At 51.6% G+C, this 20,074-nt stretch overlaps 1 protein-coding gene across 1 annotated transcript in view; it reads left to right on the top strand.

Annotated features, from left to right (window-relative positions):
• The first annotated feature begins 6,578 nt into the window (after positions 1 to 6,578).
• Positions 6,579 to 20,074, top strand: part of LOC108546035 (mucin-12) — a 306,160-nt gene continuing 292,664 nt past the window's right edge. The window contains exon 1 of the mRNA XM_017897950.1: positions 6,579 to 6,736. The gene's annotated coding sequence lies outside the window, so the exon portion shown is untranslated. The remainder of the gene's footprint in view (positions 6,737 to 20,074) is intronic.

The following is a 20,074-nucleotide window of genomic DNA, read 5'->3' as shown; positions in this document are numbered from 1 at the left end:
CCGTGCCATTCGTTCGGAAAGTAAACAAATACTTGCATGTACGCGAGTCGCGATAAGTTATCAGGGAGAGTTCGCTTAAGTATTCTAGGATCTGGTCATCAACTTGTCAAATGTGTCGCGACGAATCTTTAAATCCCATTACGAATTTTATAACGTTTACTCTCCCGTATTATTTGCGTATCCCGTGAAAGCGCGCGAAATAAAAGTTCGCGTAACGAAACAAATTTTGACGCGACGAAAAGTAGCGACCGAATTATTATTTTTTTTTTTTGCAAGCACGCGATTAAAAGGTGTTAGGTAAATATAGGTGGTAGAGTATAAAATGCAGCGAAATGGGTGATTTATATTGTTCTCAATTTCAAAGTAAACGTACACCTGTGCCGTTCGTAAGCCGGGCTATGTAATTAAGATCGTATGACGTGTTCAGAAATATGGGAGAGTGTGTGCGTTTCCTCTTACCCGGCGTACTGACCTACCCTTGCTTGGTCCTTGGAGTTGTTTCGAGAGTCACGCCGGTATTTCATTACCCATAAAACTTCGTTTTAAGAAACCACGCGATAAGACATTCCGAAAATTTTGCTGATTTATACGCGCAATCGGTATTCCTGTCTACAATCTACCGACGCTGTAAGTTACGAAACGAATTTCTCGTATTTATCGTATCAAGATCGTCGGCTGATTACTCGATGGGACGAATCTTTTTATTGCCCTCTGTACGAATTTCCAGCCAATCCGGGCGTCGTTTAGAACCTACCGCGTCGATGCTCTCTGAACCGTTGTAAAGCGTTTATGGCGACGCGTACGTCGAGCTTGGTCGCGAAATGGAAGAGAAAATGCGCGATAGAAGAGATTAGCCGAGCGAAAGAAAGAAATCGGAGTACACCGTTACGAAAGTTATTACAGTTACATGTATATTTAGCACGGTTGACTGCCGCAACCGTGGCCCTCGTCGGTGGACACGTACTGGCATTCAGCCACTATTCCCACGCACCGACACTACGCGAAACTGTATTATTCGATATAACCCTTTGCGCGTGCAATTCGTTCCGTTGTTGCTTCCCGATTTACGCACATTCGCCGATACAACGAAGAACCGTAACGGTCACCAAACATAACGTTATCCCCGAGATCGTTTACGCGTAGAGAAATTTAAACGCACGCCCCGGTGGAAACAATTACCGCGTTAGTAAATCACACGAGCGTGCGTTAGCACTGGGCGAAAACTGAGCATGGCAGGCAACACGTTAATATATCATCGTATCACACTCGATTTCCTTCGGTTTACCGCGATGCCGCGTTTCTATCACGCGACACGCTTCCAAGAACCTATCCGGATGAAGCGGAACGGAATGTAATTTGGTTAAACCGTCGGATTCGAGGCGAATAAAGAGCACCGAGCGGCGCGCGTGTATAACGAGCGAGAGGAAATTCGAAATTCGATTCGTCCACGGTTATTATACTAGATGGTCCGCGTAGTCGCGAAGTTTCGAAGGCTGAGAGCGCGCACTCGCGTGGTTCTATGGGAATGCCGGCTGATCCGATGGCTTGGCAACAACGCGTACGGTGCACCCGCTGCACGCCAGGCAACGTTGCAACCGTCTAATGCACGGCCTAGCGTGTGCACGCGTGGATCGTTGTTGGCTATACGTGTACGCGTGTGCGTGAACGCGGCTGACGTCGAGAGATCGAAAGAGCGACCGAAAGAGCGACCGAAAGAGCAAACGAGAAAGCAGACGAGAGAGAGAACGGGAGAGCGACCGAGAGAGCGACTGAGAGAGCAAACGAGAGCGACCGAGTCGAACGAGCGACGGAACGTCTCTGAACACGCGCCACGAGCACCCAGAGCTTTCTCGCGTGTTGCCTTACTGCGTTTACGAGGCACGCGCTCGCGAATCAAGTGCACTTTCAAGGCTGTCGGCAGAAATTTCCTCTGGCCTCGTTCGAAAAACACCCGGGGACACGTGTTTCCGCTTCGATCGGTCCCGTTCAGGGATATCCCTGATCGTCGCTTTAACGCGTTAACGAACTCGCCGATCGTTTCCTCTCAGGTATTTCAGCAGTTTCGTAACCGAGTCCGATGGATCGAGCGCGACATCCGCATAAATTCCGATGATACGTCCGTCGTGTCTATTTCGGCGCCTGGTTATCGAAAGGGTACCATAACGCGATAGGGTGCAGCCAAGATGCCTTGCGGGGTGTTTCGGACATACGATCATCGCGGCGCGTGAAATATCCACGTTTAAGCTCCGGAAGGGCATACGGCTAACACGTGTCTAGTACACGCGTCCGGTTTTATTCGAGCCTTACTCGAGATTCAATTGGAGGAAACGAGGAAAGCTCACGGCGAAACGGCGCGTACTCGCTGGAGCCGGGGCTTTCGAAACGCTTTGGGCACTTTCGTGCATTGCGAAAGATTCAAACGGAGGCCGGAGGAGAATGATTTGGGTCGTGACCTAGATTTCGTATTCTCTGCTCGCTCTTTCTCCGTCTTTTCTTTTATTTTCGCGCCTCCTTCCACGCACGCGGCTTATTCGCCGCGCTGTATCGTTGGAACACCGTAATTGGCTCCAGTTGATCGCCGTCCTGTTCGGAGTTGTCGATAACTCGGCAACTTCGCCAAGTTCAACGCTCCGATAGATCGCGGCGTTCCAGCAACTTTGTATCGATCGACTAATTGTAATACGATAAAGACGCAGAGGTAACAGTCTCGCAGATAAGTTTCGCGACGCGCTTCCTTTTTTCCACCACCGCCGCTCTTTATTCTCTCCCTCTCGTCTCGTTATTTATCGCTTAATCAAACCGCTCGGTGTTTGCGTCGCTTTCTCTCTTTATCCGCCGCCGCGGAACGAAGACGGGCGCTTAAGTGTTTCGCTTTAACGAAATGACTCATCTTTAAGCGACGCTGCGAGGGATACGAGCTTGTCCACGCTTCCACCGATAATCTTCGCGTGAAATTTGCACTTTGGACAAGTGCCAGATTATTCGCGCGTCCTTAGACACGCGTTCCTCAAAATCCACCCCGATGTCTTCCTACCGGGGATCGAAGATGACGCGACGCTGACGACCAACCATCCGAATGATCAATGTCACGCAGGCTCTATCGGTGGCTCTGTTTACCGGCTCGATGTCGACAACTTGTTGGACATTGGCGTAAGTCGCGGCTAGGCACGTACGAAGGTTACCCGACGCCTTTGGTAAGTCGTTACGCGAAATTTCGCGCAGGTACACGCGACGTCGTGCCTCTGATTTCGTCGATAACAAAGAAGAAACGTTACGCGCATTACGAAAAGCCCGGTTACTTACCGATCTCGCCATCATGGCGGCCGCCAACTCTAGCGAGACGCGGGATCGTCCGTGGATTCGAATTTTCCCCGTAATTCGAGAAACTTCGCGTTACGTTCGGTGGCCGCAGCTTTGCGCGAACATTTTTTCCTGCAGGGATAAAATATGACCGCTGTAACGCTTTTAATTGCTCGTTATTGCGTATAGTTGAACAGCTTGTATACAGAGCGAAGTGGCACAATGGTGCTAATTTTGTTTGGCTGTTTTTAAACAGAGACTTTTGACGATATTACGCGAGAAGCTAACGCTATACGTCTTCTGGATAGTTTCCAGAGGCTTTTTTTTTTTTTTTTTTTTTTTTTTTTTTTTTTTTGGAAACTTTCCAATGTTTCCCGATTCGACGGTTTTTGCGTTTCGCAAAGTTCGCGATATTTTGTACACGAAAAGCATTTACGCGTTGCGTTTCGACACGATATTTGGAAATTCGCGATACTCGTGTTCGCGACAACGTTCGTCGTTCGTAAGGCGTAAATTGATGGTAAAATACGAGACGATGCGTGTACTTTGCCCTGTGGAAGACCGTAGGTTCGTTTTCAACCGGCAATCGTTATAAATTCCGACTCGTCGAGTATCGGAAGTCGGTTACACTTCCTTCCGCGAATTCAAATAAACTCTAATTAATTAAAACGGTTCGGAGTATCGCGCGTGTAAGCAATTGCCCTGCGTTCGTTGCAAACGGGTAACGTATTTCCGCAATTACACGGGTTCTCGGATAGTTACGTTATATTTGTATTTCGATAAGCGTGTCCTCGCAATAATGCCAACACGCAGTCTAACCTTTTGTCGGTGTCGTTGGTCACTTTTCTTTTCCTTTTCACCGTTACACGTGTCTCGCAATAACACCCGAGTATAATAATCTGTCTCGCTTTCGTATCGTTTATCGTATCGTTTCGAAACGGACGGCAGATACGAACGCTTGCGACCCGCGCGCGATTAGCATTCGCGGACAAATCTCTTTCCCGATAGCCCGAGCGATTTTCTTAGCGAGCGTTAAATATCGCGTCAACTATTCGCCGAACTCTACACCGTAATTTCTCCGGTAACTCGGCTATACGCCGGGCAATTATCGACGTATCGTAGCGTATTATTGATCGACAAGTTTGTTTTAAGCGATAAACGTTGCGTAGTTGTTTCGAAACGATGCGCGTCGGTAATTCGATGTCTCCGCGTCAAAGGGCTACGAATAGCGAAAAGTTGCCTTTATCCGATTTCAACGAGCAAATGGCGCGCACAACGGGCAGCTTTCGGTCGATAATTAATTACGTAGCCGGGCACGATCGACGAGCTCGACCGGGAGTAGTCGAAAGCGGCGTTTAATTACCGATCGCCGTGTCCGGCGGGGATCGACGGGACGATGGATTTCTTAAAATCGCAAAGGATTCGCAAAGGGATTCGCGTGTATCGGTATTCTCGGTGCTGGGTATTATCGCAGCGCACGCGGTCACTCGCGAATTCGGAGTAACGAGTAAATTCCGATAAGTTACCGGTGTGTCGGAAAGTTGGGCGAGACGCGTCGGGAGGGAACGGCGGGGCACGACGTTGAGCTTGTTTGAGAGGGGAAAGAGCGGGAACGCGCGAGACCGAGCGCTAGCTAGGTCTAGAGAGGAGTGCGCGGCGTGGAAGGTGGGCCGTGAGTGGGAGAGAGGGAAGAGCAAGAGGCAAGAGGGTGGCGGCTGCGAAGGCTAGACGAGGAGCGGCGGTCGGGCGAGGGAGCAGAGGAGGGAGGTGTAGGAGGGATAGGGAGGGCGGGAGGGAAGGAGCGCGCTATCGGCGAGCGCCTCGGTTCGGCCGAGTCGGCCGACGTCGGCCTCGATCAGCCGCTCGGCGCTCAGTTCGAGTCGGACCTCCGTCGTAGTCGGATTGTGTCGTTCTGCCGCGCTGTCTCTCTCTCTTTCTCTCTTTCTCCTTCTCTTTTTCTCTCATTCCCTCCCGTGGGCACGCGCGCGCGCGCCACTGTGTATGTGTGTCCCTCGTTCTCCCTCTGTGTCCCCCTTTTCCCCCGCAACGACAACGAGTTCCGCCCAGTGAAAAAGAGTCGAGCTTTCCTGCAAACAAGACGCGTCCTCGACGGCAGTTGTTTGTTTTCTGGTTTCGCGGTGTCGCGGTGACACAAACAGCCAAGTCGAAGAAGCGAGGGACCGCGCGTGCGGAGGAGAGGAGAGACAACGAGCCGCGTGTACCGTGCCGACCGTGTGTGTGTGTGTGTGTGTGCTGCGTATCGTCGTGGTGTCGTCATCGTCGTCATCGTCGTTGCCGTCGTCGTCGTCGTCGTCGTACGCGTCGTCATCGTTGTTGGTGCGAAGAGTTTCAGTCAACGGAAGGAGAAGTAGGTTAGCACACGGTGCCTTTCGCGTCCGCGGTAAAATATACCCGGTTTTCTCCGACTGCTAACTTCTCTCTACACCTTTTACGCCAAGCCGCGCGCAGTGTGTACCATCGTTCCGATGCGGTGACGTTTAACCAACGCGCACTTCTTTTACGTAACGAAAGCGCGTTAGAACGCGCGCGTGCGCTTTATATGTAATCCGTCTTCGGTTTCTGTCCTTCTCCGTTTCTCCGTTGCGAGCGAGAATCTTCGATCATCGGTAGTACGTCGCGTTCTCGTGCGTGCTCGTGTTCCATCGGATCGGCCGATCGGTCATTTTCGTCTCGTTAGCAGTGTGTGCCTATGCGCGTGTGGATTTCCTCGCGCATTGCTTTCCCGTCTTTCACGCGAGACACCCGCCGCCGGTCTGCCGCGGCAGTGTGCTTCGCGTTTTCGCGCTTTCGCGTCGCGTAGTTTCTTTCGATCCTAGGCTCGGGCAACTCGTTTCGATTCGATACCGTTCGATTCGACGCGAGATTCGTCTCTCGATACCAGCAAGTTCACGGTGCAAAGCGCGCGCCTGTTCCGCGTACACGCCAGTCCCCATTCAACTATCTCGCCGGTGCCATCGGAAATAACGTTCGTGCTTTTACAGTAAGCAGTTTTCTTCCTCCGGATACGCAACCAGGCGGCTACGTATGTACGCGCAGACATTGGAAAGCGGTGCTATTCGACCAGAGCGCAACTTGTGCATCGGAGTACTCTTCGTTCGTTCGATTTTCGTATTGTTTTGTGGTGTTTCGTGAGAGGTGTGTTGGTTGAAACCTCCGAGTGGTGTGACTGGTTTAAAAGTGTGATTTAAATCAGTGATTCGAAAAGAAAAGCCGATTACTCGGCGAGCGAAAGGAAATTTAAAAAAATAAAGAAATAAATAATAAAATTTAAAGAAAGAAAGAAAAAGAAAAAGAGAAGAAAAAAGTGAAAGTTTGATCAGTGCTAGTACTACGCTATTCTCTGTGGATTATTGGATATACTATACATTACTCTGCGACCCGCCGACGGAGCGCAACATTGCGGCTCACAATTTATGTAAGTACTAAAATACTGTCTTAAACGTTACTTTCGTGATTGCGATCGATACCGAGTCCCCGGCCTTGTCAACGTCGCGACCATTATCTGCTCCTCGGTCAGCAACCATTTCGTTCTTTTCCCCCCTTCGCTGGCCCCCGTTTTTCTATTTACTTTATCCCGGATCCGTTCGGGAACGCGAGAATTTCCATGATGCCCGTCGACACCCGAGACCCGTGCAACGAACGTAGCCGCCAATCCAAAGAACCTTCGGGCGATTGCGTCATCGACGAAGTCGCGACCACGTTCGCGTTTCGTAGCGATCTTCCGTCTGTACGAACCTTTAAAAAACATCGTCGCGTCTGAAGTTGGTATCGGGACGTTTCCTCTGTCGCCCGACGCCTTTCCAAGCTGTTCGCCCGTTCAAATGTGCCGCGCGTTCTGCCTTCGCGATCGTTTTTCAACGATCGTGTATACGGTATCGGTATCTCGGATAATAAATATGGAACGTAGAGCGAGTTTCGCGGTGCAGGCAAATCGAATTGGCTTCGACGCCACTCTTGGCAGCTATCGCGGCTCTCGAATATTTGGCCACCGTTATAAATTCCATCCCGATGACTTTTCTCTCGCGAGCCCTGACCAGCTGCTGTTTGCAAACAGATTTTCCTCGAGTTCTTCCACGGATACCCTATAGGAAAACACCGATCACGTTTTCTTTTCCTTTTCTTCTTTTTACTTTGATCGTCGATGCTCCCGTTCGTCTTGGTTTATCGGTGACGCCAACTTTGCTCTCTTTGGCAGATTTTCTAATCGGCTATCAGCGCGTATGACGCATCGATTTCTATACTCGACGGAAAGGTTTTTTTGGGAAACTTGGCAGATACGGAATCTCACGGTTCACCGAGATATCGCCGCTTTCTTCTCGTCGTATTGCGCTTGAAACGGGTAGTTTACATGGCGAACGAGTATTAAAAGGCGCATTACGTTCGATAAACATGGAGGATAAGAGCCGGTGACGATACGAGTGTAGCATTATCGCGTTATTAATCGCATAAACGCGTAGATAAAGGGGAGGGAACGATCGGAGAAATCTGTGGAAAGGTTAATTCGTTAATGGACGGTCTATTTGCGTTTTCCGCGGTTGCCCGACGTTTGACATGTAACGGGTAGTTTTAATCTCGTCGCGAAATACGGGGCTCGACGGGACGAAGGAAACGTCGATGCCCGTTCAACGATCTATTTAAAATTCTTCGCGCGGAAATGTTATCTTATCGGCGAAAGAATGTTCCGTCGAGAAAGCGAAACTTGGGAAAGTCGTGTCGCGACCGTCTCAGCCTCTTTTCTTCCTCGTTGTTTACGTCTTACGTCGTTCCTTTATCGAAGAATTATTGCCGACAAGTGCAATGCCATCGATGCGTCGAAATTGCCGCACACTCCGTGGGAAATTGAGCTTTCGCCGTTGTCACGGGCTCGTCGATTCCGACCTGCCCGTTTCTTATCGGGTCTCGTTGAAATTCAGCATGCTAATGCCCGAGCGGAACGCGACGAAAATGAAATCGCGCGTAATTCATCGAATATGTATCACGGCTCGCCGTGACAATTACCAGGGAAGTGTCGGGCGAATCGAACGATCGAATATTTCGTAAAATTCGGCGGAACAGGAAATTTTCATTAAAGCGTAAAGCGTGCAAAAAGATAAGGCGCTCGAGTGTTCCGATGAATAGGGTCGGGCTCGCGCGGATGTTTGAAAAGCTTGCATAGAAACGAGATGAAATTGAAGGGTCCCGGGATACGCGAGCCGGAATTCCAGAATATGTAATTAAATATAAAAGGAACTTTTAATACGTAACTACTTTACGTACAGAGAATTGCACGGAAACCGCGTCGCGGCTGCTATTCCTTTTTCCTCCTTTTTCGAACAGCCTTTTTTATTGTTTTTTATTATTATATTTTTTCCCTCTTTTCTCCTTTTTTCGCCAACGTTTCGCACGATCGAGCAAGTTTTAACGACGCGCGGGACGCGAACGTTAGACGCGGTTAAACTGTTAAAACCGCCGACGGTACTTTCTTTTTAATTGTATTTTAATGAAGCCCGCGTGCTCTTTAATCGACATCGATTAACTTTCGAGCCTGTCGAATACGAAGCGTCGCGGAGCATTGTTATTCGACTTTCGTCCAAGAGAAAAAGCGTTGGATCGTTCGGCGGTCTCTTCGAGCACGATCGAAATATATTTTAACGAACGTAATCGCGTATCAGCGTAGACGTATAGATTTTTCGCGATATCGAAGGAATCTACGTTGGAAATTTTTAACAAAAATTTTCATCCGAACCAAAGGATCTTTCGCGCGGTTACCGGTTAGATCTGCAAAAGTGCGTGCGTTGGGATTCCTTTGCGATAAAATATATTCGCGAATCGTACGATTGCTACAACGAGTACTCGCGTGTACAGGGAAGCAACGATATAAAAGTACCGAGAGGAAAGGTTTTGGCGCGACACTAGCTGCTCCGTTGCGTGAATAGGACTGAAAATGTAAATGCAACGCAACGTCGCAGGCCTTTTCCTCGTGTGACTCGCTGTGACCGTAACTCCAAGAACCGTAGACAAGTGGCACATCTGGTCTTTGTTCGCCATGGTTGCCCTCTAACACGCTGGAAACGCGGTAACGAGTATCACCGGCGTAAAGGTGCGCGTTTGAACGCGATATCTTGGACGAGTCGTTCAACCCTTTAAGCGGTTGCACTCGGCGCGAGCAGAAGCTGGGACTTTGAATAATTATTCGCGGAGCGTAACCGTTTGCAAGCAAATTAATCGTGGGACGTCCCGGTAACCTCGTTACTCGTTCCTCGCGTTCTGCCTTCTTCCTCTCTCACGCGTCCAAGGATCTCTCCGCGTACAAATCGACCGAGACGAGAGCCATAAAACGCGGTAACAGAGAGTCTGCGAAATTATCGAATTATCAACCGTATCGTTTCTTCGTTCGGAGGTCGTGCTTTTAGCACTTATCGCGTTACGCATGACGCACCGGATCCAATGGCCTAATTTGTCTTTTGATCTTTCGCTGCGCTAACATTTATCGCCCGTTTCGCCCGTTTCGCGCGTTTCCCCGCGAATTTTTCTTTGTCCACGGAATATCGGGCCGTTTTCGATTCAGACGTTGCTCGATCTCCGCTCGGTAATCGCGTTTCAACTCGATTCATGGGATTCGGATATTGGGTTCATCGGATGGAAAAATAAAACACGTGACCCAGTAAGAGAGAGAAGACGGAATAAGAGGAATCAACGTCACGAGCACGACTCGAGCCGACGATCGTGCCGTTACGGACGTAATTAAAGATAGTTTCTAGCTGGCTGGCTCGCGTTCGTGTGCGTGCGATCGAAATGAGCCGCGTGTTCCTTATCTATCGCATACACGAACGACGTTAACCTTGCATTTTTATCGCGTACTCCGTGATTAATCGTCGGCTGGACAAGGGGAGGAAAGGAGCACGGGAATCGCGAGTATTCCAGCCGACGACTCCGTTCGAAACGAACGCTCCGAATTTTCCCCGCCGATTTCATTCGCGCACGGACACACGACGCGAAGAAACGCATCTCGATAACGGTGTATAGACAGAAATATCGGCGCGTTAAATCGTCTCGCGACGGGACGGGGACGGGGACGGGGACGGGGACGGGGCCGGGAACGGGACGCGCGAACCGGGACTCCGACACGGACACGAATGCACACGGTGACAGAGAATGCGCGCCATTGCGTGGAAGGCTGGACCGAAAAGGCGAGCGCAGGTCCCATTCTCGACACCTGCTCGCCGATCGCGAGCACATTTTTCTGGCGTCTGGAAAATTCTCTTGCCCCCTTTCTTCCCGCCTTCGACTCTCTGGTTCACAAAGAGAACCGGGTTTCTCCAATGTTCGCTGACCTTTGTAACCTTTTATTACGCGTACACGTTTGCACAATGGAACGGTTCCTTGCGCGGCGCGTAGCGTCCCCGTAAAGTTGCACAAAGGGAGAAAAAAAATCGTGACCGAAATGGCAAACGTTAATGGCGTTCCCTTCCAACGTTCGATTCTTTTCCACTGAAAGCGTTTGCCGGCTTTTCACCAGATTTTCGATTCAATTCGAACCCGCCGTGGGAAATCGCGCCCGTCCCCCGCGCCGCGCCGGGCGCGGGGTAATCTTTCGAGATCTTTTATATCCGTTCGTCTGGGCTCCTCCTTGGCGGAAAACGGCGGGCAGAGATGTAACGCGTTTATTTACGCGTCGGGTAATCGAGCCGATTCGTTACTCGAAGGGTGGAGAGGATACGTCTGAGAACAGGTGTGCCGGTACACGGGACGAGAACGGTGTATCGATTTCGACGCAAGGACGAGCTTTCTCTCTCCCGTGACGAAGTCATCTCGCAGCTTATGGCATAAATCTCCTCGGCTTAGCCCGGAGTAATGCCGAACACGCGACCAAGGATCCTTTTTCCCAATGTATACGCGCGCGTACTTGCACGTATATCTCCATTCTTCTGGCCATTTTTTACGTGGCAGCGCGCGCCGCATTTCAGATGCCCGATAAATTCGCCAACGAAGGAGGAAAGTGGACGGCCTTCGTATTCGCCTTATAGAAAACGAGGAAAAGGAAGTTCCCCGGTTGAATTCGCGCGTTTATAGCAGGAAGGTGCTGTTCGTCGCGACTTCGAGCGTGCGGGCACGAGCACGCTCCTTTGATCCGATCTTTAACTCGGCTTTCCAGCTCGGAAATGGAATCCACTCGATCGTTCCACTGCCACGCGGCGTGATTCGGCTCGAGATCACCCGTCGACGTCTCGTTTGCGATTTCGGGACGAACGATGACCCGAGAACGAGCACACTTTCGACAACCGGGAATCAAAGTACGCTTTCACCGACTACGCATCGCGGGTTATTTCTCTCCGCGTCCACGTCCCAATGCCAATTGGCGTTCTCCGTAAATAACTCGAGTTTGACTCGGCGTGGCCAATTGGCAGGCTCCGTAGTCTCTATCGCGGCGTGTCCTCGGTCCCATCGACGCTGCGACGCGCGTGATCGGCCCGGCCATTTTTCACCATAAACCGACGCGAAGCGCGACCGTTCCGCCTCTCTGGCACTTCTCGATAAGACTTTCCCAACCAACCATGGCAATCGAACGATTAACGTTCCTCGATCCTAATAACCCTTCGATCGTAACGCGCGGATCGAGAGGAAAAGGACTGTACGCGATCCTGCAGTGGAACTCGGATGTCCTCGCGCGTTTCGAGATAGCGCGGACAACGCTCGATGAAGATCGCCGAAGAGGTTCTACGCTTTCTTTCTCGTATCCGCCAACCTTGAGTAGCTGTCGGGCCGTGGAAGGCTACCCGATCGGTTCGGTGTAAACGAATCCAGCTAATCCGCCCGGAGCCATCGCAGGCCGCTTCAGCCGCGGATATCCTCTGCCGCGCAGGTAGCGAGAAACGCGTTCGAGATTAATACGCGGTTCGACGAGTACGATATCTCTCTATCGCGAATCGTTCGCACGCGCTCGCGTTTCTCCCGTGAAATAACCGGGCAAACTGCCGGGTAATACGCGGCGTCGGGAATTCTCTCGTTAGCATTTTTCATATTTCCGGCGTGAAAAAATCGTCGAGGGTCGCGCGTTCTTCGTTGCCGCTTTGTCGGAATTCCTCCGGGAACCGGGTATTCGAGCGACGCGCGTTTCTCGTCGCCGACCTCGTCCCTCGCAGTCGCTTTGAAAAATAGCCACGACATTTCGGCTGATTCACGGGGACGACTCGAACGCGGCGCGCGGCTCCACGCGCGATATTCGTCAAAATTTCTGGAAGATTCGCCAGAAATCTCGGGAGTGTGCGACCTCGACGCGCTCGAAATCGTACGGAAGCGACGAAGGACGGAGAAGAGCGGAGATTTCGCGTAGACGACTATTTACGCGAGGTAAACCGCGAGAAACACGAGCGCAGGTTCGCTCGCGATCGATGGAGCGGACGCTTTCGGTCGATTTCGACGCCCACGATTCGGCACGTTCGTCTATGCGCTTTCCCGCGTCGAGACGAAAGCACGGGAAAGCGGAGGCATCGTTAGAGAAGGATATCGGTGAAGGAGGCAGGAACGGGGTAGGAACGATCGGACGGAGCGGAACTGGCAGACGACGTAACAAAGGGAGAAGTGTCGAGCTTGAAAATACAGCGCGCGACTCATTTTTTACAACCTTTATGGGATAGTAGACGGATTATCATAATGGTAGCCAGTTCCGCGAAACTTCTTTTGATCGTACTTACGGAGAGACGAAGGCTCTCCATTGTTGAGCGTAGAGCAGATTTATGATGCGATCCACTTTGCCCTCGCTTCTCGCTTCCGGTTATTACGCGAAAGTCGGGCAAGAAAAGCCCAACTAGGATACGCCGACACGGCAGTCACGGCCGTGGGTGGGGGGAGTTTCTTAAAAGAAGGAACTCGAGCGAACGGATCCAATCTGGGAAGATTCGTTTCGTGTTTTTCATGAAACGCCTGGAACGAGCGGAGAGAGAAAACCGCGGGTGAATTTATCGACTCTTCGATCCGATTGTTCGATGCTATCTCACGGTGGTAACGTTGTTTCATCTTCTAGTACTCGTTACGTGGTCGCTTTAGATAATTCCCGATAGGCTCTCTTTCGTCGCGACGCGCGTTAATTCCGCGGACGGGATTTTTGCATCGCTCGCGACAGGGACGGTCGATCGTCCGGAGAGAACGGAGTCGTTAACGCGCGGTTCGTTCCGGTGGAATCGTTGGCGTTACATTCGGCGTCGACCCTCATTAACGGAATTCATACTGCGATATTTATAGCGTATCCGAACCGCCAGAAATAATCCAGGAATCGCGTTCAACCGTTAACTTAATTGCGATCCACCGTGTCAATCCATTAACCGTTTCTCCCTGCCGTGTTCTGCCTTCCTCCCCTCGCGCGCCCCCCTCTCTCGCCCGCGCCTCTCTTTGCGCGAACGCTATCCATGCAAATTTGCTCGAACACCGTAACAGACGTTCCCTCGGTGAATCGTCTCTCGAAGCGAACGTTGCCGGGATATAAGCCCGCGCGTCTTGCTATCAGTTTCGTAGGATAGAACATAATGGCGAAATAAAATGAGCACGACGAAATAGAACGTCGCAGAAATGGAGACATCGAACTACCAGATTTATCGTCCGGGACGGAACTGCATACGCGACTTTCCTTCGCCGTGCACGCGCGTGTGCGTGTAACGCGCACGTCTGCACGCGCGTGCACGGCTCCGCGCGCGTGTACACGCGCAAGGGAGTCGCGGGGTGGAGTTGGTTCCCGTGCACCGCGGAGCTTCGAGGTATTCGCGTTATTTTCCGCGAAAGAGGTCGATATCGGGGTGGGAAATTGTTTACCCGCGATATAACGAGTATCGCGTGAGAAAATGTAGCTCGGGCTGTGGGGTACCGCGGATCTCGTAACGTCGGACTCTACCGAGCCGAAGACGCGGCTGCATAGACGCCGTTGCGAAGACACCGTGGTGTACCAAGTTACGTAAACGCGCGACGTCCTATCGTTCCGTAAGTATAAATCTCGCGCTCGCGTATCGGCACATAAATCGTACGGGCGAGTGGTAAAATCGGGAAGAAAAACTCTGCTCGGCAGCCGGTGGATGTTGGTCTGCTCGAGTGCCTGGTCGTCGAACAATGCTCGCCTAGCCGGTACCCGCGTCGCCATGAATCCGTACCCCTTTCGAGTGTCCGTGAAAAATCGCTCCGCGAGCCCGACGAGCGAACGCGACGACGAGGGAAACGAGGTCTCGCCGTTCTCTCGCCGCCGTGGAATATACATATTTACCGTGAAGCGTTTATCGAGCGGATTGAAAAGAGCTTGCGTAAAGGATCGCCGGCGCGGCCGATTAGATAGCGACGCGAAACGGATAGCGCCGGTTCGGGGCGTCGATGATGCGGGTTAGGTGGAAAGTGGAACGACGAACGGCTGCGTCGGTTCCAGTGCTCCGTAATTTTTCGTTCGGTCCGTGACAACGGTGCGACAACGTCGGGGGAGCCCTTTCTGGGCTTTCGGACCCCCCTAACTAGCAGGGGTGGCTCGGGAATGGCCTACGCCATTGTCGCCTACCCTCGAATCGGTCGTGGCGATCGCCTACCTGGAACCTCGCGTATCTACAACCTTTACCGTTTTCCTTAAAGCAAATTTACTTTCTCCGTGCCGTAAATCGCCCGAGAGAGTGTAAGACGGAGAGAGACTCGTCTGTTTTTTCGCAAAATTTCGCCGCGATTAGTCGTAGCGATTGTCCCTGGAAGGTGTCTTCCGGTACTCTGGCACTCGCGGCACGGTACGAGGAACGGCGAGATGGAGGAGATATCGCGGAGAATTAAGGGCGATAGAACGTTGTCCGTGACGGCGAAGGTAACCCGGCTCTCGTCGTTTCTTACCGTTAAGCGCCACGATTCGGAGAATTCGTAACGAGCATAATTCCCTCTTTGGCCGAGGTCTCCGCGGAGAGGAGAAAAGGGAAAAAAGTAGGAATACAGGTACTCCGGGAAAGGATAAAGGAGAGACCATTGATATTTCCGGCGCTATAATCCCGCTTGTCGGACGATTGCGAAGGTGGCGGAGGGAGAAAGGGTCGGCGGTTCGGGTAGAAGGCGGTAGGACAAACCGTGGCAATAAAGGATTCGTGGAGCGTGGAAAACCTTCCCAGCGGAGCGGGCCGAACCCCGGAAAAACCGTCGGGCTTCTCTCGAGCGCTGTTCGCGGAAAATTATACTCCAGGAAACTAATTTCAATTTATGATTTCGTTGTATGGCCGGCGAGCGCGAACACGCGTTACGTTCCGATCGGTTTTACCTCTTCGTTTTACGTAATTAGAAACCGCGTTTTTCGCCCGACCTCGTCACAACTCGTTCGCATACGTTATGCCGATCTCCGCTTCTCTTCTTTCTCTCTCTTTCTTTTTCCTTTCTTTTATACCTCCGGTATCGCGTTATCGATTTCCCCTCGAGCGGTATCGCTCTCTATCGCGTTCCGAGCAGCAGGAGTATCTATCCTCTAATTATCCACGGACAGCTACGTTTCGTTTCCTTCCGTCGATGCGTCCTCAGACGCGTGCTTTCCCAATGTCAATGCTCGTAATCACGGGATTACGGATCGACCGTGTGAAAGTCCGACCGATGCATTTCACGCAAAAACTTTCCCTTCTCGCCTGTCACGGGGAAATCGATCGAGGCGCAACCGTGCGAGAGATCGATCGATCTCGAATATCGGGAATATCGGGAATATCGCGAATATCGGGAATTTCGGCGAGGTGGGCCACGTGCGCGCGAAGAGATAGCGTAGAAAGGGCGAGGAAAGGTGAGCGACGCGACGCGAGTAGAAGGTAGAAAGCGGCGAGATTTGTTTATACGCGCGCGATACCGGCGCGATTTATCAGCCGGCTTAAGGGAGGATAGAGGAACGGGGTTGCAGGCAGGGTCGAGGGAAAGAGGGTATAATCGCATGCGCGCGCTCCCGGGTCCTTCGGTAAATAAGGTTATTCCTCCGGCGAGTCGGCACCCATTCCATTCCGTTCCGCGCTATCTCGGCCCATCTTACCGGCTTCGTGCTCTCCCTTTTCGTTTTCTCGTCCATATTCACGCTCGGCTCCGCGGAGGAACGATTTGTTGGAATTAAGCGGTATTTCAGCGCGCCGTTCCGCGCCGAGTCGCGCCGGGTCGCGTCGCGCCGCGACTTCGTGCCGCGAGATCTTCCTCGAATTCTAATAATCGCGCGAGCAAACCGGTCGCGTTCGGTACGCTCGCGCAACGAGTGGTCGCCCCGTTTTAAAACGGGTCTTCGAGCATTTCGAACAAAGGACGTCGAATAAATTGCTTCGAGTCCCCCTTTAACGAGTCTCGTTAAAGTCGCCGTTTAAATGTAATATTACCGCCGCGATGTCTTTAAATTTTCCCGGGTCTAATTAAAACCACTTTATAAACTAATATAAAGTAATACGAGGTAGGATGCATCGATATCGCGTGGCCGGGCTAAAAGCGGGCAAAGGACGAAACGAAAGCACGGGTTATCGTTTCGGTTTTTCTGCCCGCCCGAGCTTCGTCCTGGCCACTCCTCTGTAGTTTGTTTTCCAGTTTAACGAGCAGTCCTTGCCACGCGATCGGGTCCTTTGAGCGACCGTACTCTTTTCTCTCTCTTTCGCTCTCCCTCTCGTTTTTCCCTGCTTTTCGTCCTCTCTCCACCGGCTCCTCTTTTCTCCGCCGTCCATCCCCATCCCCTTCGTCCCGATCCGTTCTTTTCTATTCGCGTGCAATTGGCTTAACGAACTGTTATTCGCTCTATTAGTATGTTTTCTATTATTCCGCTTAGCGCGCTCGCAATCTCGATGAATCGCGAATCGTTCTCACGGAAATTAGCCAATCGTTGGCTCGCACTGTCGATTTTCACCGATCGAACCGGGCGTCCACGCGATCGAGGATGCAGCATGATCGTTGCTGCGGAAACGTTTAGTTTTCCGATTATTCGCCATGTTCGTTTCCCCGTTTAACGAAGCACCCTCGATTCTGCAATTCCGATACCGTTATCGTCCCCGTAAATACACCCAACGATTTTCTATTTATTCGTCTCTCGACCGATAACGCGGTAGATCATTTTCGGGACTCTCCGATACACCGGTATCTTGTACGATCGAAAGGGGGAGAAAATCGAGCGGATCCGCTCGCGCGAAAATTCTCGTCGTTGGAAGCCGGCTCGCGTGCAAGCTCGCGAAAGTAATAACTCCTGTCCCGGGGTGCGACACGTTCGATTCCACTGGTTCACCCGTAATTCGCGTCTCTCGGATGTCTTCTAAATATTCTCGCCTCGACTTGCCGGTATTAATTAGTTTCGTCGTGCATCCCCGGGAGCTTGCCTGTTTATCCACGCGATGCGCCCCGGAAACGGAGTTTAATAATCGAGCGTGAATTCGCTCGTTAACGTTTCGCTCGGGGATCAGGTGGAAGAGAAATTGGGGGTGCGGGAGGGGGTGGAGCCATTAAGCGAGGACGAGCCGATAACAGAGTTATCAGCGATTCGTACCGCGTGACAGGCGAAGATAATCGTATCGGCCATTGTATTCGTCTCGATTCAGTAGGAAGTCGAAGCGGAGCGAACCGAGCTAATCTCGGTTCGTGTATAGACAGACAGAGGGTGTACGCGTGCGAGACGAAGCGGGAGAGAGAGAGAGAAAGAGAGAGAGAGAGAGAGAGGCTGTTAAGTCGGTTACTTAAACGTTTGGCTGACCGTCGGTTAAACGTTATCTAACTTTATCGTTCTTTCTCGGTTAATGAGATACAAACGCGCACGAAATCGTATCGTCGCGTGATAATGGGATCAAGAGCCGACGATCGATCGAGGAGCCAGTGGCTCTTGAGAGCGCGACTAGCTCCCACGGAGACGCGGTATCCGGTCTCGAGAAATTTCTCCGTTACGTAATCGGGAACGCGAGATCGCGAGTCGACGCGAATTCGTGGAAAAATGGAAGAAACGTTACGCGGTGCGGAATGAACGGTGGTTCCACGGACGAGCCAGGCATCGTGGGCCCTTTGCTTATTTTCAACCAACCCCGAAACGTGGCACGACCGAGCGAGCGTCACCGTGACCGCGGAAAAGTAAATTCGTCGGGAAAAAGTCAGCGTTCTCCGGTCGAATTGAATTTTCTCTCGCCGTATCCCGGAGAGGTAGCAGTCGCTTAACCGACCATGCACAACCAATTAAACGATTTACTCGATTAACCGCTTAACCGTGTCGCTGCCCGGCTAGAGATAAACGCTCAACGGTTAACGGGCAATGGTGGACTAGCTGAAACGTGGACGCGGAGAAAATGGTAAAAGATGGCGGAGAGAAGGTGGGAGCGAGGATGCGTTTCAATTTCCGCTTTCGCTTTTAATTTCGCTAGTCGCTTTTCCGCGCTCGCCTCTCCGCCACTGCCTCTGCATGCCTGGCAACCCCTAACCGCTGGAATCTTTCTCGTCTCCCCCTCGCTTCGTCGTCCACCCTCGTAACTTGCCTGCGTCTCTCTTTGTCCGTGTTTCCAGGGATCCGTAACCGCTCTCCTCTCCTCGTCTTTCGTCTTCGTCCGTGCGACGCCTCCGTCGCAATAACGGCGGCCGTTGTCGCGGCAAAGCCTGTGCCCGGTTTCGTTGCTTTCCAAACGCGTCCCCGTGTTTCCTTTTCCTTTATTTTCTCTCTCTTCTCCTTGGAGTTTTCGCCGCTTGAAAAGTCGCGACCACGCGTTCGGTTTACCAGGCACGCGGACACCGCTGAGAGGATTAGTCGGTAAGCGAAATCGTCTGGTCGGAACACGGTTGGACGTTTACCTCGTTGGGCGATATCGTCCTGTATCGTGGCCGGAACTCGAGGGATAAGAGGAACGCGGGGAAAAATCGATTTCTCGCCGCGATAAAGTTCTTTTCCCCGTACCTGGTTGCTTCCTTTATTCCACGCTCTTCTTTCCGACGATTTGAGCGCGCCAATGTAAATGCAAATACGTTTCTCTCTAGCCCGTCGTCGGCGTCTCGCCGTCCCGTCGTCTCCGCTGGTCCTCTTTAAATTCCTCCGTGCTGAAGGACCGTCTGTCTTTTCTTCCAGCTTCGTGCCTCCCTTTGGGAATTATTACCAGGGCTGACACGTCGCTGACTGAAACGAAGGTAACGCGTTCATCGTGCCAATGACTTCGTACGTTGCAAACTTTCTCCTCTTTTCCACCATTTTCGATTCTTCCCCCTTTGTTTCCCTCCTTTCTCCCATTTCTCTCCCTCTACGCCGCTCCTTTTTCCACATTTTTCCACCTTTTTCTCCGCCCCTCCGACGTTTTTCCCTTTTTCGTTTTCGTTTCATCGCGTCTCTTTGTTCTCGTTCGAACCCGTTCCCGATGGTAATACACGCGTACCATGGTCGCGTTCGATCGATCGATCGATCGATCGGTCCGCCGATCGATATTTCCCGGCCGACGTATCGCTTTAATAAATAAAAGTTCCCTGTAAAAGGTAATCCGAAACACGGGAATCGCTTGAAAAAGAAATAAATAAATACCGTGCGAGAGGGTGGAAACGATGGAACAAAACAAAAAATGGGGAATCGACGATGCGCGGCGGTGAAACGGAATCGATGAAAGGGGTAAAATTTGAAGCACGTATATCGAATTTACGGAAGCTCTTATTAAAACATGTTACATACGTTCTCCCTTTTTTTTTCCTCCCTTTTTCACCCCTCTCTATTTTCCCGTTCGATCGTACTCCGCGCACTCGGCGCGCGTAGCGACCCATCCGTACGTACTTCCGCCAGTCATCCACTCGTCCATTGTTCGAATAATTCGCCATAATTTACGCC

This window comes from Eufriesea mexicana, unplaced genomic scaffold, assembly GCF_001483705.2.
Source record: "Eufriesea mexicana isolate 0111107269 unplaced genomic scaffold, ASM148370v2 scaffold596, whole genome shotgun sequence".
In the NCBI taxonomy this organism is placed as follows: domain Eukaryota; kingdom Metazoa; phylum Arthropoda; class Insecta; order Hymenoptera; family Apidae; genus Eufriesea; species Eufriesea mexicana.
Note: the sequence above shows the minus strand (reverse complement) of the source record. Positions and strands in the feature narration are given on the sequence as shown.